General features: G+C 41.6%; 1 pseudogene; it reads left to right on the top strand.

Moving 5' to 3' along the window:
* Positions 1-11892: 11892 nt before the first annotated feature.
* Positions 11893-13408, top strand: LOC103739780 (annotated as a pseudogene).
* The last annotated feature ends 9298 nt before the right edge of the window (positions 13409-22706 follow it).

Raw genomic sequence — 22706 nt, forward strand, 5'->3', positions numbered from 1 at the left:
AGAACACACAGAGCAATGCTATGTGAACTCAGAAGTGTACAGAAAAATAAATGTCAGACAATTTCAAGAGGATGAGGGAGAGGAGGAAACTGATGAAACAGAACCAGTTTTAGGTAGTTCTAGAGAAAAGTAGAAAACTAATCTAAAGCAGAAGATACAAAGAAATCAGATTCTAAGAACACAGGCAGAGCCTGTGTTAACAACAAATCTCCATATTTGACCCAGTAAAAGAATAAATAAACAAATAAAAACAGGAAGATTGATTGAAAGTTTTGTTAGGTTGAGTTACATGCAGATTGTTCATTATAATGGATTGGACTGTGTCCTACAAAAATGCAAATGCTGAAATCCAAACCTGCAATACCTCCAGATGTGATCTTCTTTGGAGACATGTTATAGCAGCCAAGACATTCAATGAACATGAACACAGAGCAGGATGATGCCTGGGAATACAGCAACATCACATTGACTTAATTTGTTGTTGTTGTTGTTATTTAAATATTTTATTTATTATTTTTATTTTATGTGTATGCATGTATTGCCTGCATGTAGGTAAGTGCACCCATGTTGTGCAATGCCCGCAGAGGACAGAAGAGGCTGTCAGATCCCCTGGAACTAGAGTTATGGACAGTTGTTAGCTTCCATGTAGGTGCTGGGATTCAAACCTGGGTCATCTGCAGGAACAGCCAGTGTTCTTAACTGCTGAGCCATCTCTCCAGCCCCTCACTGACATAATTTTAACACCATTTCTTACAATCTTAACCATCCCTAGACTGTGCTGGAGTAGCTTGAACAGCAAGCTAAGAATCTGATTCTATGAAGAGATAGCCTTAGACTGTAAAAATATTTTCTAATCACATATCTAACAAACCCCAAGAATATATAAAGAACTATTGAAACACAGTAAGAAAATAAGCAACTCAATTTTTCAACACAATTTTTCTTGTGATGAGAACACTTAACATACAAAAGTTTGAAAGGTCGTATCCTGCACTGATGACTAATGCTGCTCTCAGAAGCCATAGTATTTTAAATGAAAATCCTAGGGCCAAGTGCCGTGAGTTGCTAGCCAGGGATCCCCCAGAGACTCTCCTAAAAATACAGGCATTGCTACTGCTATTGCTCCATCAAAACAAGATGGTAATATTCTACTTCTGAAGACACAATGCACTGTGAATACAAGATACAGATAAATCAAGCTTGAACTGAGCTAGAAGCTTCCTTCCCACTTTCTAGCTTTCATAGTGCCTTCAAGCTTTCGTAGTGCCTGAAGGCGCTATGCAGGTTGCTGGGGGGAAAATATCATAAAAAATCTTGCCTGGGTATGAATCTATGAGCTATAATACCAACCTGCCAGGCAAGATGTACCCACTGGGACAGTAGTGGCACAGTTGTTTGGGGGGGGGTAACCAATCACTTCATAATTGGATTTGAGGCCCTCTTTAGGGGAAGGAATATATATACATGGTACTGTAAACCTAGTCAAAACTCTTGGGGGGAACTTACTGCTAATTCCAAATAGGCATGTAACTAAACTGCCTTCTAAATGTTTGTTTATGCTCACTGACCAATGTTGCCCTCCACCTTGGCCAGGGAAGCTTCTTTTTGTAGTGAGAAATGAAAGGGAAAAAAAGAAACACTTAATAATTAACATGAAATCTATCCTCTGAGTAAATTTATAAAGGATACAATGCAATATTGTTGACTCTAGGCACCATGTTACACAGTAGCTCTTTAGAACTTAATAGTGCTATGTAACAACCGAATTTTTTAAAAGATCATTGAAAGATTTTAACAGTCTTTTTACCAAAGACACATGAATTACAAATAAATGCATAAAAAGATATCCAGTAGCATTAGTCATTAGATAAATGCAGACCATAACTATCTAAGATGTTAATGTTAGTCCTATTAATATTAGCCATAATAAACCGGTAAGAATGTGAAGTAACTAGAATGATCCTATACTGTGAAGTAACTAGAATTCTCATACACTGTTGGTGGGAAGGCAAATGTTATGACCACTTTGAATGTTATTTTACCAAATGTCTCAAAAGCTGAAGGTACACTTGTCAGGCCACTAAGCCATTCCATTCTTAGGTATTTACTGAAAGTGAAAGAAGGCCTTGGGGCTAGAGAGACTGCTCAGTGGTTAAGAACACTGGCTATTCTTGCAGAAGACCCAGGTTCTAATCCCAGAACCCACGTGGCAGCTAACAACTGTCCGTAACTCCAGTTCTAGGAGATCCGACAGCCTCTTCTGTCCTCCTTGGGCACTGCACGACATGGGTGCACTTACCTACATGCAGGCAATACACACATAAGAATAATAAAATATTTTTCAAAAGAAGGCCTTTATTCACACAAAGTCTTGTTAATAAACGTTTACTGCAGTTTTATTTGTAACAAGTGTCCATCAACAGCTGTACAATGGAATATGACTCCATGACAAAAAAATAAGCAAAGCATGGAACAAGATAAATCTGAGAATAATTATACTGAGTGAAAGGAGTGACCAAAAATATAGCTACTGTATGGCCCCATTTGTACAAGGTTCTAGAAAATGCAAGCTAATCTAGAGTGACAGAAAATGTATCAGCAGTTGCCTTTGGATAGGGAAGGTTTGGAGAAGGGTGAGAGGAAGGGATTACAAAAGAGAACAGGAAAGTTTTCAGTTGGGGTGAGTAATATGTTCATTATCTAAACCACAGTGACAGCAGCTGCATGGTTTCAGGAGTCTATGCCTAGGTCAGAATATATGAATATACTCCTTTAAGAGTTTATGCTTTAATACAGGCAATTTATTATGCATATTACAACAAAGCTGTAATGTTTTAGAAAGAACCTGATTCTGTCAAGCTATTTTTACGATTATCCTGTATTATCCTGTGCTTCTTTTTTCTTTCTTTCTTTCTTTTCTATTTTTTGGTCTTTTTAAGAATGGGTTTCCCTGTAGCCCCAGCTGATCTGGAACTCATATGCAGACCAGTCTAGCCTTGAACTCACAGAGCCTGCCTCTGCCATCCAAGGGCTGGGATTAAAGGCATGCACCACCATGCCCAGCTATCCTGTGCTTCTTTAAAGGAGTATTTTGGGGGCCAGAGAGATGGCTCAGCGGTTTAAAGCACTGGCTGTTCTTGTAGTGAACCTGAGTTCAGTTCTCAACACCCACATGGTGGTTAACAACCATCTGTAACTCCAGTTCCAGGGGAATCTGATGCCCACTTCTGACATCCACGGGCATTGCACAACACAGGTGCACTTACCTACATGTAGGCAATACACTTATATACATAAAACAAAAATAATAGTTATAACATCACAGGTAAGCATTCTGTTTGATTTGGGGACTCCTGACTGCTCATGGGGGTTGGGAAATGAAATAACAATAGATTTTGCAGTTCTTATTATCTTGTAAATGTAAGCCTACCAGTGAGTCATGATATGTTCACTCTTGAGTTCTGAAAGGAATGCATCACATGGGGCTTTGTGAGGGCCACTGAGTGATACAATGAGCATTCTTTCATGGGCAATTCCATAGCAACAAGCAAAAACCTTCCTCAAGGCAGGCAAAGGGCACGGTATTAACATCCAAGCATTCCTCAGGGGATCTATGCCAATATGCACAGAATTGGGGGCTCCCTGATTTTCTAATTTTATACCACAGAGTAATAGCCTTGCACCTTGAGTTAAGCAGATAAAGGTGGTTCCACAGATACACACCTGGAATCTAAGCAAATTCTTCTTGTTACCCCTAATGGAGATGACAGCATGCTAACAGCCATCTTCCAGCAGTACAATCCCTGTTCCTGCAGACCCCATGTCCAGACCTCCCAGTACCACTCAGCCTTCACTGGACACAATTAAACAGGGCTCAGTCAACTGCTGTGCAGGTCACTGTGGCTCATCAGGCCACGTGCACTGCAGCACTCTCCAGGGTATAGAGGGCTTGATTTGCTCGGCAGTGGAGCAAAGCAGAGGACCCTGCCCCACTCCATTGTGCCACAGTCTGTTACTAGCTTTGCTGGCATCCAACACCTTACAGAGCTCCCACAGGCATTTTATGTTCCTTCTGGTGTTTGTCAAGCTATCACCATGACAGAATACCTGACATAAACAACTTAAAGGAGGAAGAATTGATTTTGGCTCATGGTTTCAGAGGGTTCATTCAGTCTATGATAGGCTGGCTTTGTGTTATCGATAAGACAGAGCATCATGAAAATATAAGCAAGTAGCAGATGCTGCTCACCTCCTGGAGAACATAAAGACAGAAGGGGGCAGAGATGAACCTAGGGCAAGATATGCCCCCTCACCGAGCATGCCCCCAGTGGCCTACTTTTGCCAGCTAGGCCTAACTCCTAAAATTTCTAGACACTTTCAAAATAGTGCCACCAGCAAGTGGCAAACTCTTTTCAATACATGAATCTTTTGGAGGGGACATTATATCTAAACCATAATACTTCTCATGGTTCTCTCATACGTCTGAGATTTGTCACTGTGACATAAGGTAGAAGACAGTATCATGTGACTGTGCTCAGAAGTAGAATTCTCAGCCCTTCCTGTGTCTGTGCCTAAGTGTGCCTGGTTCCGTTCTCCTTTGGATGGATTCTCTTCTAAGAGTAGGCTCAGACTTCTCTCCAAGAACACTTAAGTTGGGTCATATGATTTATTCCCCACAGATATCTATCCATCGTCAAGTCCATGTAATTGAAATAATATATACCAACGATTCTCAAACTTTGTCACATGTTAAGATCACCTGGGCATCTTGAAAAAGTACCGATGTCCAGGGCACATCCAGACTAGAAGCCCTTAGATACCAGGTATCGTTGTATTCAGACGTCTCCAGGTGATTACAGTCAGGTCTGAGACTCTCTGGCCTAGACCGGCAATGAAGTCCCTAACACAAGCATAACTGGCAGTTCTCTTTTGCCTCCCAAGACAAGTGAAACTGTGTTAACTCACTTTGGGGGTATGTCCTTACATCTTCAGTTTTGTGTCTTTCGTAGGAAATTTACTATCTAGAATTGGGGAAGCTGAGAAACGTTTGATAGAAACAGAGATGCAAATTTCAAAGTTAAAACCAGAGACCATAAAAAGCCTGAGTATCATCAAAACAACGAATGTAATACGCAAGTAGAACACGTTCCAGGAATCACCTCTTACCACTTTTGCTGTCGGCTGCTTGTTTGTTTTGTGCTGAAATGATAAGTTTTGTAAAGAAGGCATATTTCAGACTCGGCCTTCACAGGAAACCTTCTACATTTCCTGTTTAAATGACAGTACTTAGGATGATGTATGAATTTCAAAGAGGCAACGTCCAAACTCATCTCAGGTTTGCTTGGGCATTATTATTCATGAAGCCCTTTCTGAGCTCTATTTGAGGATGTCTGTAAGCAACTTTCCAAAGACTAGGGACCCCTACTGTAATAAACAAGTCATTTACATGAGGGAAATGAAAAACCTGCCATGTCTGCCAAATGAAGGCAGACATGCCTGGGCATAGAGGGATTGATGAAGTGAGATTAGACAAAGCTAAAGGCTGGGTTAAAATACATCACATCTGCTGAGCAGCAGGGAATCTACCAACAACTAATGGGAATGGATATTAGTGCCTAGATCATGTGACAGGTTTTTGTTTTTAAAGAAAGCAGTATATTTGGATGCTTTAAATGCTCTCACTCCTAAGCTTTAGCCAAATCGTAGCCCAAGGATTCTGAACACCTACTGCATGCTGGTGAGGAATAACTATTCTTATTGTGTCCTCTTCCAGTGTCATCTGATTAAATAAATGCAGATTACTTCCCCTCTGTATCTGGTCCCCCAATGGTTGGAAGAACAGTTCCAGCCTGATACATTAGTCACCAGGGGCCTGTAGCAAAAGCCACTAGCCAAGTGCTATGACTTGCTCACCTGTATGTTCTGTGTTATCATAGAAACCTGTCCTGGACTGTAACCCTTGAAATCATTGGCTTCAGATTCACTTATTTTCTTCCCTTAGCCCACATCCTGTGTCAGATACTGTTCTAAATACTAGGAATAGAACTCATTCATTTCTTACAACAATCATCCTATGCAGATGGCACTTCTGTGATCTCAGTGTTCCAGATAAGAAATGAAAAAACTCAGGGCCACAAAGATGTTTGAATACAGCATTTAGTCCAGGTCATGCATGAGTGCATGGAGATACAATGTGAATGCAAGTTCTCTTTGGGCCTCAAAGTTTATTTCCTAATACTGTCTACACAGCTTTCTGCCATGTGACCTACTCATGTTTTGCTCTAGCATTGCTTTATAACAGTTTTAAAACAGGGCTGGGGACTGGAGAGATGGCCCAGTGGTTAAGAGCACTGGCTGCTTTTGCAGAGGACCGGGGTTCAAGTCCTAGCACCCACAAGGCAGCTAACAACCATCTGTAACTCCAGTTCCAAGGGAATGTGATACCCTCCTCTCACCTCCACAGGCATTGCACAGCACAGGTACACTTAAATACATTCAGGTAATACACTCATATACATAATAAATAAATAAAAATAATAAGATATTAACAACAAAAACCCAGGTCTGTCCCTGTTGACCATTCTCTCCCATTTACCATGTATCTCCAATCTCTGCAGCTTCTGATGTTACACATTTCTTTCTTTTTCTTTTTTGGTCTTTTTGAGACAGGGTGTCCATTTAGCCACAGCTAGTCTGAATTCACCCAGGCTGGCTTCGAACTCACAAAAATCTGCCCGCCTCTGCCTCTAGAATGCTGGGATTAAAGGCATGCACCATCATGCCCAGCTAGATGTTACATATTTTAAAATAACTGGAAGAAATGATACATGCTTCAGCTGATGGATGTTCTAATCACCCCAGCTTATCATTATGCAAAGTATACATGTAATGATGTGTCGTGCTGTACCCCATAAATATCCACAGTTTTGTAAAAAACGAAGCTACATTAAAACACATTTGAAAAACACAAATAGGGTCTAGGCCAATAGCTCAATTGGTAGAGTGCTTGCATGAAGCCCTGGGTCCAATCCCCAGCACAGCGTAAACCATGCTTGGCATAAATCTGGCACATCAGCCCATGCCTATAATCCTAGTACTCCAGAGTACTGGGGAGGCAGGAGGAACAGGAGTTCAGGGTCACTTTCAGTGAGTTGGAGGCCAGCTTGAGATACATGAGATTGAAAAATATAATAAAGGCCTGGTGAGATGACTGAGTATAAGAGTGCTTGCTATACATGCATGAGGGCTTGATTTCAAATCCCCAGACCCAACATAAAAAGCAGCCACAGTCTCATCCCTACCTCTAGTTTCAGTGAGAGACCCTGTCTCAAGGGAGTAAGGCAGAGTGATAAAGTGGTGCACCCCATACAGGTTCATGTGTTTGAGCACTTGCTCCCTGAAACCACTGGTGCTATTTTGGCAGATCTTGGAAACAAGGATACGGGGTGTCACTGGAGGAAGTGGATCACTGAGGGGTGAGCCATATGGATTACAGATCAGCCAGAGCCTTCTACTTCATCACTTCTCAGGCAATGCAACCAGCTGGTTCACACTCCCAAGGCTGCAGTTGTTTCGACTGTCATTGCTACCCCTTCCCTGCCATGAAACTAAGCCAGGATAAGTCTGTCTACCCCTAAGTGGTTTCTGTCATAGCGACAAGGAAAACAATGAATACACAGCTGCACTGTGAATTTTTTGTGGTCAGAGACCATGCTTTATACTGGATTGGTGCCACCTTGATTCTTAGCAGAATGTTGGGTATACAACAAAATCCCAGACAATGGCACTAGAGAGATGCTCAGCAGTTGAGAGCTCTTCTGGAGGACCTGAGTTTGGTTCCTAGTACCCTTGTCAGGTGGCTCACAACCACCTGTAACCACAGCTCTAGAGGATCTGGTGCCCTTTTCTGACCTCTGAGAGCACCTGAACAAACCTGCACACATGTGTACACACATAAATAAAGATAAAATAAATCTTTAAAATCCAGACAATATTGTTTGATCAATGAGAGACCAAATGTAGCATATCTTTGATCACCTGTATTTTACTGATACAATATGATTTTTAATTAAGGGTATGGCAAATGAGTCATAACAATGTGTTACTTGAAGAAGGTGATACACAGGGTATAATATATATAATATTAGTAAATTGTCATGTGCTATTTACCAGACAATATTGTTTGATCAATGAGAGACCAAATGTAGCATATCTTTGATCATTTGTATTTTACTGATACAATATGATTTTTTAATTAAGCGTGTAGCAAATGAGTCATAACAATTGTTACTTGAAGAAAGTGATACACAGGGTCTAATATATATATGTAAAATATTAGTAAATTGTCATGTGCTATTTAAGCTCACCAAACTGGCTCTGGAGGTGGGGTTGCCCCCACTTCAGTCCCAAACATGACTGTCTTAGAGTGTCTTCTAAGACCCCTGACAAAATGTAATTTTTTAAAGTATAACATAAATCAAAAACTAATATTAGCAAACTGGATACAAACATATCAATAATTTGGATAAATGTAACTAGAAGAAATTTTGAATTAAAAGAGTAATTTTCATTAAAATCTATCTGCAACATGGAAAATAAACAAAAAGAAAACAAAAAACAAAAATCATGTCTTCAGCCTCAAAACCTATAAAGCAATATTTAAATGCAAGAGAAACTCAACAAAACTACCATGAAAGTGTAGTTTCAATAACTCTCCACTTACTAAAAAAATTAGTATGTAAACAATTTTGAAGTAACAAGAAAATCTAAACTAATGACATTAATAGAATATTACTCCCAAAAGTTTTTGAAAGAGTTAACTAAATAGAAAGAATATATATATACAAATTATTTACAACAAACAAGCACAACTATCTAGTAAACTTTTTTAAATGTTCAACTTAAAGCTGGAGAGATAGCACAGCTGTTAAATGTTCAACTTGAGCTGAGTACAGTGCCTCAACCCTGCAGTCTCAGCACTTGGGTGGCTGAAACAGGAGGATTACCATGAGTTAGAGGCCAGCCTAGGCTAAAGAGTGAGACTGCCTCAAACTGTTCCAGCTCACTGAAAGTCAAATGGAAGTTAAAGGCATGACACAATACTGCACCCGTCCATCCTCGGTGTTGATGAGGGCACAAAGCAAGAAGAGGTGGAAAGGATGTTACTTCAAATGTCTGGAGAGTGACGAAAGCCGAAGTTTGCAAATGTCCCTCTCCCAGCAAGTGTATTAGTTTGTTGGAGATGATAGCAAAATACCACAAGCCAGATGGTTTAAAACACAGTCTGGAAGGTAGAAGTGCGAGACCAAGGAGCCCCAGGTTTGGTTTCCTGGATCCTCTCTTTATCTCGCCAATGGCTACCGCCATACCACTGTTTCCATAGGGTCCTACTGCAGTGTGTCATATGGACAGCACTACCATCTCTCACTGTGTCCTAATCTCCTCTTATAAAGACACCAATCATCAACTCAGTTGCCCCTCCCAACCACCTCATTTTAGCCTAACAGCCTCTTTAAAGGCCCTGTTTTTAAACAGTCACATTCTGATGCTGAGGGTTGATGTTTCAATATATGGATTTTGGAAGGACATAACTCATTCCCTAATCAGAGTTTCCTTAGGGAAACTCAGCTACATGCTCATAAAAAGATGCATGTAGCATTTTAATTACACTTTCTGTAATGTAATTAATTTTCTGTAATGGGCAAAAAGCCAAAAATATTGAAAAATAACTGAATACTCATTACCAGGAGGATGATAATGAATTGACATATCTTAGGATAATATACTTTTGTTAAAATGAACTATGGTTATATATGTTAACACAAGTGGCAATCATATATTTTAAATATTTTTATTTATTCTTTGAAAATGTCACACACAGTGTATTTTAATCGTGTCTGTCCACCACTACCTCCCTCTAGCTTTCCCTAGCACCCCCACCCTATCACCCTCCCAGCATCATGTCCTCTTTTTTTTAATTGTTTTTAGTAATCCCTGAGTCCTGTTAGTGCTACCCATATGCACATGAGTGTGGGGCCATCCACTGGAGCATGAGCAACCTACCAACGGCCATGTGACCAAAGGAGAGTGACTCTGCCTCCTTCAGTAACCATCAACTGCCAATAGATCTTCAGCTAAGGGGCTCCTCCCTCACTCAAGCTGAAGTGCATCATATATTTGATTGTCATATGCATTTGAAATAAATAAGCAAGTCTTAGGACAACTCGTACCAAATGATACTGTCCATAGCTAATTTTTAAATATGCAGAACAAAACGTACTCTTTAAAACAAACTAATGCAAATGAGGCAGAAGGAGATCTGGGAGAGTAAAAGACTGACTCGGCAGCTGCTGATTAGGTAAGCACAGCAAATGCACCTGGGAGGGCTAGACCAGGGTTCCCACTGGGTGATGTTCTAGGCTCCGTGTGGTACTTATAGTATTATGCATATTGTCTACTATACAGAATTCTTATCATAAACTAAAATTCAAAGATTCGTTTGAATTATAGTTTTGTGTTCTTAATTTTCCTTTGCAATGTTGTATAAGCCTTCCTGAGCTTTTCCTTCACCTAATAAGATTGACATTTCTAAGAAATGTAAAGGGGCTCAACAATGTATAAGAATCCCAAGAGCCCAGAGTTGAAACAATTCAGAAGAAATAAGGAAGATCATTCATTTAAAATGAAATGCTTAGGACCAGCAAGATGGTGCACTAGTAAACACACTTGCTGCCAAGCTTGACAACCTGAGTTCAATCCCCCAGATCCCATATGATAGAAGGAGAGAACTGACTCCCACAAGTTGTCCTCTGAACTCTGTATGCATACTTTGGCACTTGTGGGCACAAAACACGCACACACACACACACACACACACACACACACACACAAAGTAAATGAATAAAATGTAACTTAAAAAATAAAATGCTGAACTTTTTTCTAAAATTTGTTTTTATTAAATTTTGTTCTATTTCATACAGAATATCTCAAACAATCTGAATCATCTTTATAGCCCCATCCCCATCAGCACCTTCCCATAGTCCCCCCCGCACTGGAACCCATATATTCTGTCCTGGATGTTAGAGACCACTGTATCAAGTCAGTGTCCCCAGATATTCCTCAGTGCAAGTCCATCCACTTGCAGCCTAGTCAGATCCCTCTCATCTATTTATCCAAATGCCTATCATTTTCTTTCCTTTTTTTTTAACAGAGCATAAGGTGGGGGTTTATTTGCAGAGGAGTGGGCACCCCCATTTACGGCTACACTGGAAAGTCCACACTCAAATATAGATCCCGTGACTTCCCGATAGCCACAGAAAATGGTGAGAGAGGGGCCTCCTGGCATTCTCGGTTTATATGTCCTTAGTCCCTCCCTTACATGCAGCTAAGGTTGACTGATTGGGTGGAAGGGATAACTGACTCCCCCCTCGACTCCTTGATGAGCATGGGAAGGAGGTATGACTATAGCTTGCTGGCATAGTGGTCAGAGGACACTTCCAGTTAACACTCCACCCCATCCTCCAGCTCTTACATTCTTTCCACCAACCTCTTCCGCAAAAGTCCCTGAGCCTTAGAGTGGGTGATAGGTGTGGGATGACCTTCCTCCTATTGTGGCAAGGCACTGAACTTTCCAGTCTCTGCATCATCAGTTTTCCATGGGCTGTTGGCCCATTTCAGTGGGATTCCATCTACTATAAATACACAAACAGCAAGAAGCAAGAACATCTAAACAGTGGCTGCTATAGTAACATGGGTGTAAACACAAATGCTTGGACAGCACTTTAGCAGGTGCATCACACTCATCTAACAAAACAATTGCAGTGGCATTTTTTCACAACGGGTTTGCTGTCAGAATGCAGGTATTGTGAAAACCACTGCTAACTCGAAGCCAAAATGGGAAAGGAAAAGACTCACATCAACATCGTGGTCATTGGGTACGTAGATTGGGGCAAGTCTACCACTACTGGCCACCTGATCTACAAATGTGGTGGGATCAACAAATGAACCATTGAAACATTTGAGAAGGAGGCTGCTGAGATGGGAAAATGCTCATTCAAGTATGCCTGGGTTTTGGACAAACTTAAAGCTGAGAGTGAGTGTGTATCACTATTGACATCTCCCTGTGGAAATGTGAGACCAGCAAATATTATGTGACTATCATTGATGCCCCAGGACATGGAAACTTTATCAAAAATATGATTACAGGCACATCTCAGGCTGACTGTGCTGTCCTGATTGTTGCTGCTGGTGTTGGTGAATTTGAAGCTGGTATCTCCAAGAACAGGCAAACCTGTGAGCACGCCGTTCTGGCTTACACATTGGGTTTGAAACAGCTAATTGTTGGTGTCAACCAAATGGATTTCACTGAGCCACCCTGTAGCCAGAAAAGATATGAGGAAATTGTTAAGGAAGTCAGCACCTACATTAAGAAAATTGTTACAACCCTGACACAGTAGCATTTGTGCCATTTGTGGCTGGAGTGGTGACAACATGCTGGAGCCAAGTGCCAATGCGCCTTGGTTCAAGGGATGGAAGGTCACCCATAAGGATGGCAGTGCCAGTGGAATCACACTGCTGGAAGCTTTGGACTGTATCCTACCACCAACTCCTCCAACTGGCAAGCCTCTGCAACTGCCCCTCCAGGATGTCTACAAAATTGGTGGTATTGGTACTGTCCCTGTGGGCAGAGTGGAGACCAGTGTCCTCAAACCTGGCATGGTGGTTAGCTTTGCTCCAGTGTCACAACTGAAGTCAAGTCTGTTGAAATGCACCATGAGGCTTTGAGTGAAGCTCTTCCTGGTGACAACGTAGGCTTCAAAGTAAAGAATGTATCTGTCAAAGATGTTTGACATGGTAATGTTGCTGCTGGCAGCAAAAATGACTCACCAATGGAAGCAGCTGGCTTCACTGATCAGGTGATTATTCTGACCATCCAGGCCAAATTAGTGCTGGCTGTGCCCCTGTGCTGGATTGTCACAGCTCACATAGCTTGCAAGTTCACTGAGCTTAAAAGATTGATCACCACTCTGCCAAGAAGCTGGAAGATGGTCCTAAATTCCTGAAATCTGGTGATGCAGCCATTGTTGACATGGTTCCAGGAAAGCCCGTGTGTGTTGAGAGCTTCTCTGATAATCCTCCTCTGGGTGGCTTTGCTGTTCATGACATGAGGCAGACAGTTACTGTGGGTGTCATCAAAGCCATGGACATGAAGGCTGCTGGAGCTGGCTGGCAAGGTCACCAAGTCTGTCCAGAAAGCTCAGAAGGCTAAATGAATATTGTCCCTAATACCTGCCACCCCAGTCTTAATCACTGGTGGAAGAACGGTCTCAGAACTGTTTGTCTCAATTGGCCATTTAAGTTTAATAGTAAAAGACTGATTAATGACAACAATGCATCATAAAACCTTCAGAAGAAAAAGAGAATGTTTTGTAGACCATTTTGTGTGTGTGTGTGGCAGTTTTAAGTTATTAGTTTTTAAAATAAGTACTTTTTAATGGAAAAAACTTGACCAAAAATCTGTCACAGAATTTTAAGACCCATTAACACAAGTTTAATGAGAAAAAACAATTGCGGTGGCTTCCCACTGGGGCCTGTATTCTCCCCTGCCACAGGGGGTTGGTCTGGTCTACAGTACCAGATGTGTGTTCCACCCCTGGGAGTGGGCATTTCAGCCAATTGAAAATTTGCTGGTTGTACATACACTAGACACTCCACTACTGGAGTGTCTTGTTTGGTATGTTGATAGTGGAACATGCGAGGTCCGTTGTTGAGCAGAATTATAGGAGACAATTCTCCCCCATTCATTTACGTATCACCTTTTGGCACCATGAAAGTCACCCATCCAGTGGCAGGGAGTTTCCAGCTTACTCCAAGCTTGATGTCTCCATCTCCAGCACTCACATAAAGCAGTGTCTTCAGCAATAGGGTCCCTCCATCCACTTCTGGTGTACAACCAACATTATTGGCAATGGCCTTTGTTGTTTTGGGGATCTCCAGGGCCCCTCAGGCCAACAGCTCATAGGGGAGCAATGCACCTCTGGCACTGGGATTTTCATTTAACAACCATATTGCTTCTGGAAGGACTTTCTTCTGGCCCCGCAGGGTTCCTTCTGTGCTTAAGACTTTTTTTGACTCTGTGTCTGGAGAATTTTTCCCCTTTATTCCCATAGTTCTTTGTATAGCTCTCCTTCCCCACCTCCTCTTTACCCCCTTCTTACATAATTCTCCTTAATAACACCTTTATCCTACTAGTCTCTCTTGAGTTTCTCCTTTCCCTTTACCTTCCTGGTTCCCTTCCATATTCCTGGTCCCTGCAGTTGCATCAGGATATGCACTCAGTTATAAGGATTTGGTGCTAGGATCCACAAATGAGGGAGAACATAATGTCTTTTGTTTGTCTGAGTCTGTGTTACTTCACTTAGTATAACAGTTTCTAAATCCACTCATTTAGCTGCAAATTTCATTATTTCATCTTTCTTTACTGCTAAATAGAACTCCATTGTGTAAATGTACCACATTTTTGTTAATCATCAGTCAGTTGGGGGGCACTTAGGTTACTTCCATATCTTAGCTATTGTGAAAAGCTCAGCAACAAACATAGTCGTGCAAGTGTCTCTACAATAGGATGAGTCCTTTGAGTATATGCCAAGGAGTGGTATAAGCAGGTCATATGGTAGGTTCATTTTTAGTTTTTTTTTTTTTAAGAGTTCTCCACACTGTTTTCCATAGGGGTTGCACAAGTAAAATGCTGAAGTTTTAAGGCATAATGATAAATGATGAACGATGAGAAGAACTACCAGAAGTAAGAAGAGTAAAAACATTTCAAGACTAGTGAAAATGTGAGAATTCAATAATTAAGATGCAAATTTTGATCTAGAAAAATAAATTAGAAAATATGTTAAAACAATGGACATTGCAACAAATTTGGACATTGTTCTATTTATATTGTCCTATTTAAATCACTTATGATTTAAAAATGTGCCTTTCATAAATAAAAGGGGTTCCTTCTCATTTAGCTTTCCCCATGACCATCAATCACTCACCCTTGGTGACTTTGAAAAAAAAAGTCTATTTACATTTTCCTAAAATTGACTTTCAGCATAGACACCTATGGATAGCTCTCTTCAGAGTGTGACTATTGAAGGTTTCCTGGTTGAGATCCAGAATCCATCTGAAGTGGGGTCGACCAAGCATGAGGTTCTGGCTGGTATGAAATGACTTCTGTGCCAACCACTGTGGTTTGAGCAGGTAGTTCTGTGCAGTGAAGCACAGTGAGTGACTATGACCCCACCACAGAGAAGTCTTACTGCAAATATGTGGTACAAGAAGGTGAAACCTGTGTCCTGGATTCCTGGACACAGGTGGTCAAAAGCAGTACAATGCCATAAGAGGTGAACACAGGGGACAGATGAAGACTTCCTCTATGTATTTGCCATCAAAAGTAGTAAATCATTCACAGATATTAACCTCTACAGAAGCAGTTTATGTAAGTAAAAGACTCAAATGAACAAAGAGATGATTTATTCTGGAACTAAACATGCGTGACCATGGCCCAGAACACAAATTCAAGTTTGCCCAAATACCACGTTCCAATACGTGTACCAATCACACAGTTATATAGTAACAGAACAAAGGAGATCTTAAATCAAGATGCTTTCCAAATACATTGGGGGAAACATGAAGTAGGCAAGTTACAGAGAAGTGGGAAAATCTCAGCTATCCCCTCAGATACTATCTGATGCCATTCTTAGCCTTTTGGTTGGTAGAAACCAAAATATTTACCTAATGGTCACAAAAGTGTTCAGTCACATACAGAGGACAGCAATAAATGGCTATCAAGGGCTAGAGATGCCCCAAGATGGTTCTCCTTGTAACATTTTAGCTTCTCTACCTCATTAAAGTTCTTAGCTTTCATTGTCTTTTATTATGTTTGTTTACTGTGTGTGTGTGTGTGTGTGTGTGTGTGTGTGTGTGTGCGTGCGCACCTCCCATGGTGTGCATTTGGAGGTCAGAGGACAACTTGTGGGAGTTGGTTCTCTCCTTCTACTATGTGGGACTTAGGGATCAAACTCGGGTCACCAAGCTTAGTAGCAAGTGCCTTTACCCACTGAGCTATTTTACCAGCCCAACACATTGAAAATCTCATCAATCAGTCTTTATAGTCACAGCTTCTTCCCAGGAATTCTCATTCACCATTCTAATATTATGTTAATGATGATGAAGACCCAGGACAATATACAAATGAAAAATATGCCATTGTGTTTCTTCACAAGTCTCTTCACTGTTGGTCAAAGCAGGATTCCTTAGCATTGGAAAATAATATGTAACTGCTTCTTGTCTCTCAGATTTCTATACAAACCTCAAAGTCCTGTTCTAGGGCCATGATCCCCAACTGTGTTGGGCAATTCATAGAAAGTACTTCCCTAGGTAATTGGCACAGCCCTCTCTCATATGATGTAGCATCATTTATCACTTCTCTGTTTTCACTCTCAATCTGGCTCCTTGAAGTCCAAGATAAAACCAATGTCCCGTGGTGTGTCCCCATCTTCAGTTGATACCTCCAGTGTTGTACTAAGTGATCCAAACAACCCACTGTGTAAAGAAGGCTCCATGGGAGGGAAAGGCCAGCAGGAGTGCTGTCCTGGAGTGCTGAGCTGGACCACATGCAGTCTCCTAAGACAAACCTATCCAGTCACAGAGCTACTCCCATGTTTTCCAAACTACAGCCAGAAGATCAATGAGCTAGAGGGGAAGATACTGAGAACTTGTATCGCTCATTAATTTAGATGTTGACAAATGGCAGGCACTCTCACTGAACGAAAGACAGGATGAACAAATTGGCAGTATTAATGGCACATGCTACCAGCCCCACCCCTCTCCCCTTGGGAGGACCTTGTCCTATGGCACTCCCATTTACTCATTCCATAGGTAAGACCCACACTATAAATCATCCAAGTGTTCTCACACACAGTCAGATCTAGGTAAGCATGAGTTAGCTCTAACAGTCAGCTTAACACAACCTAGAATTATCTGGGGAAGAGACTCTCAGTTGAAGAATTGCCTCAATTACATAGGCCTGCGGACTTGTCTTTGGGGGATTATCTTGATTGCTAATTGATGTAGGAGGGTCCAGCCATTCCCTAGGCAACTGGTCCTGAATTGTGTAAGGGTGTAAGCCAGCCTGCCAGTCAGCAATCAGCATCTACAGTTCCTGCCACACATCTTTGTCTTTGAAGTAAGTTCCTTGGTCAGGGTAACACTGTGTAGAATAGCAAGCAGGCTGCCTTCAAGTTCCTGCCTTGAGTCCCCTCAGGGATGGCTGTAACTTACAATTGTAAGCAAATAGACCATTTCTTCCCCAAAGTTACTTTTTGGTCAGGGTATTTGTCACAGCCACAGAAATGAAAGTAGAATGACATGGTTTTTAAGTTTAAATTGTGCCCCAATTAACTGATGTTACACTAGAAAATGAAGCAGAAGGCAATAGTCACAATATTTAGGCAGAAGCCAGAAAACAATCTACAAAGAGGGGCATGACGCTTCTTCCCTCTCAGGGAGGTCGGGCTAGATGGCTTCTCAGGACATTTCCAACTCCAATATTTCATTTTTCCAGTGAAGCAGAGCAATCAGTGTCATATGCTGAGATCTTTCAGGCCTCAAGCCTGCTGAGAATCAGGGCTTCTTGATATAGTACCAATTCCAGGTACACCTGCTCTAGGGAGCCAGTCACATTGAACACATTTTTTGGCATGTATTAATATTTCTGAAATGATGATGTGTATTACAGTCAGTGACTTGTCATTGTTTAATTTCCATCACTTTGGCACATAAATGATAATATGTCTTACAATTGATGAGGCCTTAGATTCACTTGACTATATTAGGTCTTTTGCAGGTTGCTCTGATGCAAATACAGTCAATCTGTTCTTCCATCTTAAGATTTTCAAATACATATAATCTGCCCCTTTAGCTGTATTTCCACAGCCTTTGAACACAAGCCTCTTTCTATATGAGTAGGGCAAGATTTAAAATTTTGGTTATTCAGCTACCCAAAAGAAAGCTCAGTAGTAAGACTTTTCCCAGTATTTAGGAGAAATGTTGCAGTGCTGCTTTAAGTAACTCGTCGGACCAGTTGAGGCTCATTGGTTACTAAATAAAACCACTCTGAAGCCCAGCACCACATACCTTCTGTGAAATCACCAACAGACAACTTTCCACACTGTGTACCCTGAATTCTCAGCTTGGAATTTTATTCATCTTGTTAGCAAAGCCTCTTCTTAATTAGCCAGAGACCCAGAGCCAGTCTAAATCTGTCTGGAAATTTCCTCTTCATTAGAGAGAAATTGGAATCCAGAAAGAGACTGAAAATGATATGAAACATTAACCAAATCACAGAGTCCCGACCCTGAGAATATCTGAAGAGCATCCACCTGGGATCTTCCTAGGCTGAGTCTCTAAGCCGTGGGATTCTACTGTCAAGTGGAGGGTAGATTCTATAAGAACTGGAAAATGCCTGCAAAACATAATGCCAAGTCTGTCTCTCCTTTAATAACTCTGTTTCTTTCTGGACTTTTGTAGCAGATACACAGCAAGGTGACCCCCAGTAAGTCACATCCTTGTATAATCCTCTCTCCTTGATGTGGGCAGAATGTAAGATTAACATCTAAGTAATACAACATTGCCGATGTGATGTGCCTCCAAGTCCCTGATTAAATTACATTATATGGAGCTAGAGTATGCCCCACAAGGTTGAAGACCTGAGTTCCGATTCCCCAGCATCCATGTAAAGAACTGGACCTTGGAGCATGCTTCTGTAATTCCAACACGTGAGGAGAAGACAGACAGATCTCTGGGACTTTCTAGTAAGCAGTATAGCCAAACTGGTAAGCTCCAGGTTCAGTTGAGAGGCCCCGTTTAGAAAAAATATGATGTAGAATGATCTGGCAAGACCTGACTTTAGCCTCTGGCTTCATACATAAGCACACGTGCACACACAAAAACATACACACATGTATACACAAATGTTACATGATATGAGGTTCTGACTTAACACACTAGACTCTGACTCCATGTCCTGGAGAAGTAAACTGCCATATGTGAACTGCCAGTGAGTGGGAGGATGGTGTGGCAGGAAATAACCCTCAAACACTGAAAGCTGCTTCTAGTCACTAACAGGTTAAAAAGCCAGGGTCCTCAGTCATATTGCAAGGAAATGAATTCTGCCAACAGCTGGTCTTGGATATTGACTCAGATGAGCCTCCAGATTTGACCCAGCACAAGGTACCAACAAGAAATAACTGCATTCCTGTCTATGAAACCAGTGAGAAGATAAATGTGGTGTCTTCAGTGACTAAGGTTGTGGTAGTTGGTTATGCAGCAATAGAAAATGAACAGTTTACCTCCTGCTTCTTCACCTCCTCCTTCTCTTTCTGTCATTGTATCTGAAAACATTTACTCACATATATTTAAAGGGAGAAAGAGAGAGACAGAGACAGAAGTCAGAGTCTACTCCATTTAGTGTTCTGGACCAGATTTCAAACACACAGCAAGGATTAAAACAGATAATGTCTGAGCCAGATAATGACTGAATGGCACATGCCTTCAGTCCCAGCACTTGGGAGGCAGAAGCAGGCAGATCTCTGTGAGTTCAAGGCCAGCCTGGTCTACATAGTGAGTTTCCAGCCAGCTGGGGCTACAGGGAGACCCTGTCTCAAAAAAAAAAAAGATAATGTCCTTGCTTTCTTGGATCTTATTTTGGCAGAGAAGGACACACAGTAAGAACACAAGCACCTGTTTTTTGTAATGATAAGTATTGAAAAATAAAATAACAGGAATGTGATTTAATCCCTTCAGAATAATAAAATTTATGTTGTCAAATGTAGGACCCAGGGATCATTAATTTTCCCAAAGAGAAATGGACTGACATGAAGAACGAATTGTGAAAACAGAATGTTTCCGTGCACTGGAAAAATAAACATGAGTCAGTAGTGGAATCTTACCAAACAGGATTTGTTAAACATGTTTTTATCACATACTTCACCCAGGTCTCTCTGCTACTTATGATTTAGGGCAGCACATTAAGACACCTTCGAAAATCCCCACCGAAACCAACCTCATCCCTCCCCTCCTCTTCCTCTTTATTTTCTCTCTCCCGCCTCATTCTCTTTCTTAGCAGTACATTATTGAAGAGTCTGGGAATTGTGTTACATAAGGAGAATTTTGGTTTTGAGATGATAGGAAGCTAAATCAATGTGCTAACAGAAAGCTATATAAATGGGCTCCAGCTACAAACAGATTACAGTTGACTATGAAAAAATTTGTACTTGGAGGTTGTTCAAAATGGAATGACTTGCTAAAGACTCTTATTTCAGGAGGAATTTAAGAAGAGCCTTTTTTTATAGTTGTTATGGGTCATTTCTACTGGGGTTAGAAATGGGTCTTTGAAGATCCTTAAAAGATTTTAATAATGTGATTTGAACTAACGTGTAAAAAGACAACGATGAAGTAATCTTTAACTCTGTATCAGTTGCAGAGGGCAGAATCCATCCAGGTATTTAGAAGTTACCTCATGAGTGGGCTCATAGCAAAGATCTCAGGAACACACACCTTTCAGACTCAGCAGATTTCAACCCTGAGGGAGTCTCTGACAGGCAGAAAGAAAACTCAGGAATCTGGAAGCCACCAATATATCCTCTGCTTCCAGGATCATACTGCCCTGCCACATAGGTTGGAGATATCTGCCTCCCGTTGTCTAGTCCACCTTCACAGTTTCATGGGGGTGAGCTGGGCACAGTGGTAGATACCTGTAATCCCAACTATTGGGAGATGGAGGCAGGAGAATCAAAGTTCCAAGCCAGTATGCCAATACATAATCAATTTGAAGCCAGCCTGGGCTTTATAAGACCCTTCCTCAAGAAGAGAGAGAGAGACACAAAGGTGCTGGAGTGATGGTTCCACAGTTAACAGCACTGATTGCTTTTGCACAGTACCCAGGTTCGATTCCCAGTACCTACATAGCGGCTAAGAACTGTCCTTAACTCCAGTTTCAGAGGAATCTGACACTGTCTTTTGATCTCCACACCATTGCATGACACAGGTACACTCACACACATGCAGGCAGTACACTCGTACACATAAAATAGAAATAACAAATAAAATATTTTTTAAAAAGAAGAGAGAGACACTGGGAACACAAAATTGACTTGATAGTCCTTAATATATATGACGGAATGCATGAAATGCAGTGGGTGGTCTATGGGACAGGTGTAGATAGGGAAAGGAAAGTAAATATTGTTAAGGTCCAGATAGACCCAGCCCCTGAGAAAAGGGAACCGAGCTGATAAGCACCCTGGTCTTTGAAGTCAAGAGAAACAGACTTTTCTCCACTGTTTGGCCAACACAGCAGGCTTCCCCTTTGATCTCTAAAGAGGGCAGGTTTTAACAGTCCCGCTCTCCCTCTTCTCCCCTGCCCAACTTTTTAAAAAATACAACTTCCCACCTTCTGCAGGAAGCAGAAGACTCCCACTTAAAAAGACCCCAGCTCAGGACCTGGGGCAGACATTTTCCCTGCCCAGAGGGGACTCTGTCCCATGTGTTCCTTTGCTAATAAACTCTGTTTTGATGGAGCTCTGTGTCCTGGTGCTTTCTCCTGATCAACACCGTTCATCATACGGCTACTTTTTACCTATCGGATGGTGCCAAAACCCAGTTCTTACTTCAAGGGACCCACCTGGACTTCTCCAATGCCACTAACTCAGCTTTCAGGAAGATCCCACCCTTCCTTTCTCTCTCTCCTCCTCTCCCCAGCCCTCTGCTTTGCTCTCACCTCTTTCTGGCTCTCCTCACTGTAAACACTCTGCCTTGCCTGTGTCTTCTCTTGATCTCCTTTCCCATTGATTTTCACCACTCCCGGACAGCACTATGTCTCTGGGATGGACCTGCTTCATCCGTTCACTACCTCAGTTTCCACGACTACTGCTCACCACTGGCATCTCACCCCCTCCTGCCTCCTTTGCCATGGGCCTTCAAGGTCTGCTGTCTTCCATCATTTTTTCCTCTTTATCCTCTTCCACTGCCTTTCTTCTTCACTTTACTCAGGATGATTTCTGATACTGTTCAATCCAACACATGCAAATGCTCTAGATCCTTCTCATTCTCCCCCTCCCATACTAAAGCTTTCTACTCCCTGCGGTATGCCTGCCAGCCTGCCACATGTCTGACCTCCCATGCAGGCTCTAAACCTGCATGACCCCAAGGCTTTTTTCCCTTCCTGCTATTCTCCCCTTCCAGGCAGCTGCCAAGATTGCCAGCTCACCTGCCCTGGGAATTTTTTTCTTTAAAATTCTAATGAAATGATAAGTTTCCAGATGGGCCCATTCTTAAATTCTCTTATAAATTTGGCTAAAAACCCTTTAGAGGACGCTTTCTCCCCATTTTGACACAACTTGCCTAAACCAGCTGGGCAACTTTGCTGGATCATTTAAAGAATTTCGGGCGGCTTGCCGGTGGACAAACGAAAAAGTTTTAAAACGCTTTTTTTTCTGCTAAACTTTTTCTGCTAAACTAAACCCCTATCTTTCACCCTGCACAAAAGTCAATTCCAAATGGCTCAAAGACCTCAATGTAAAGCCTGAAACTCTGAAACTCTTAGAAGAAAACTTTGGGAAAAACCTACAAGATATAGGTGTAGGAAAGGACTTTCTAAACTG

Source organism: Nannospalax galili, unplaced genomic scaffold (genome assembly GCF_000622305.1).
Source record: "Nannospalax galili isolate Female #2095 unplaced genomic scaffold, S.galili_v1.0 scaffold279, whole genome shotgun sequence".
Taxonomy (NCBI): domain Eukaryota; kingdom Metazoa; phylum Chordata; class Mammalia; order Rodentia; family Spalacidae; genus Nannospalax; species Nannospalax galili.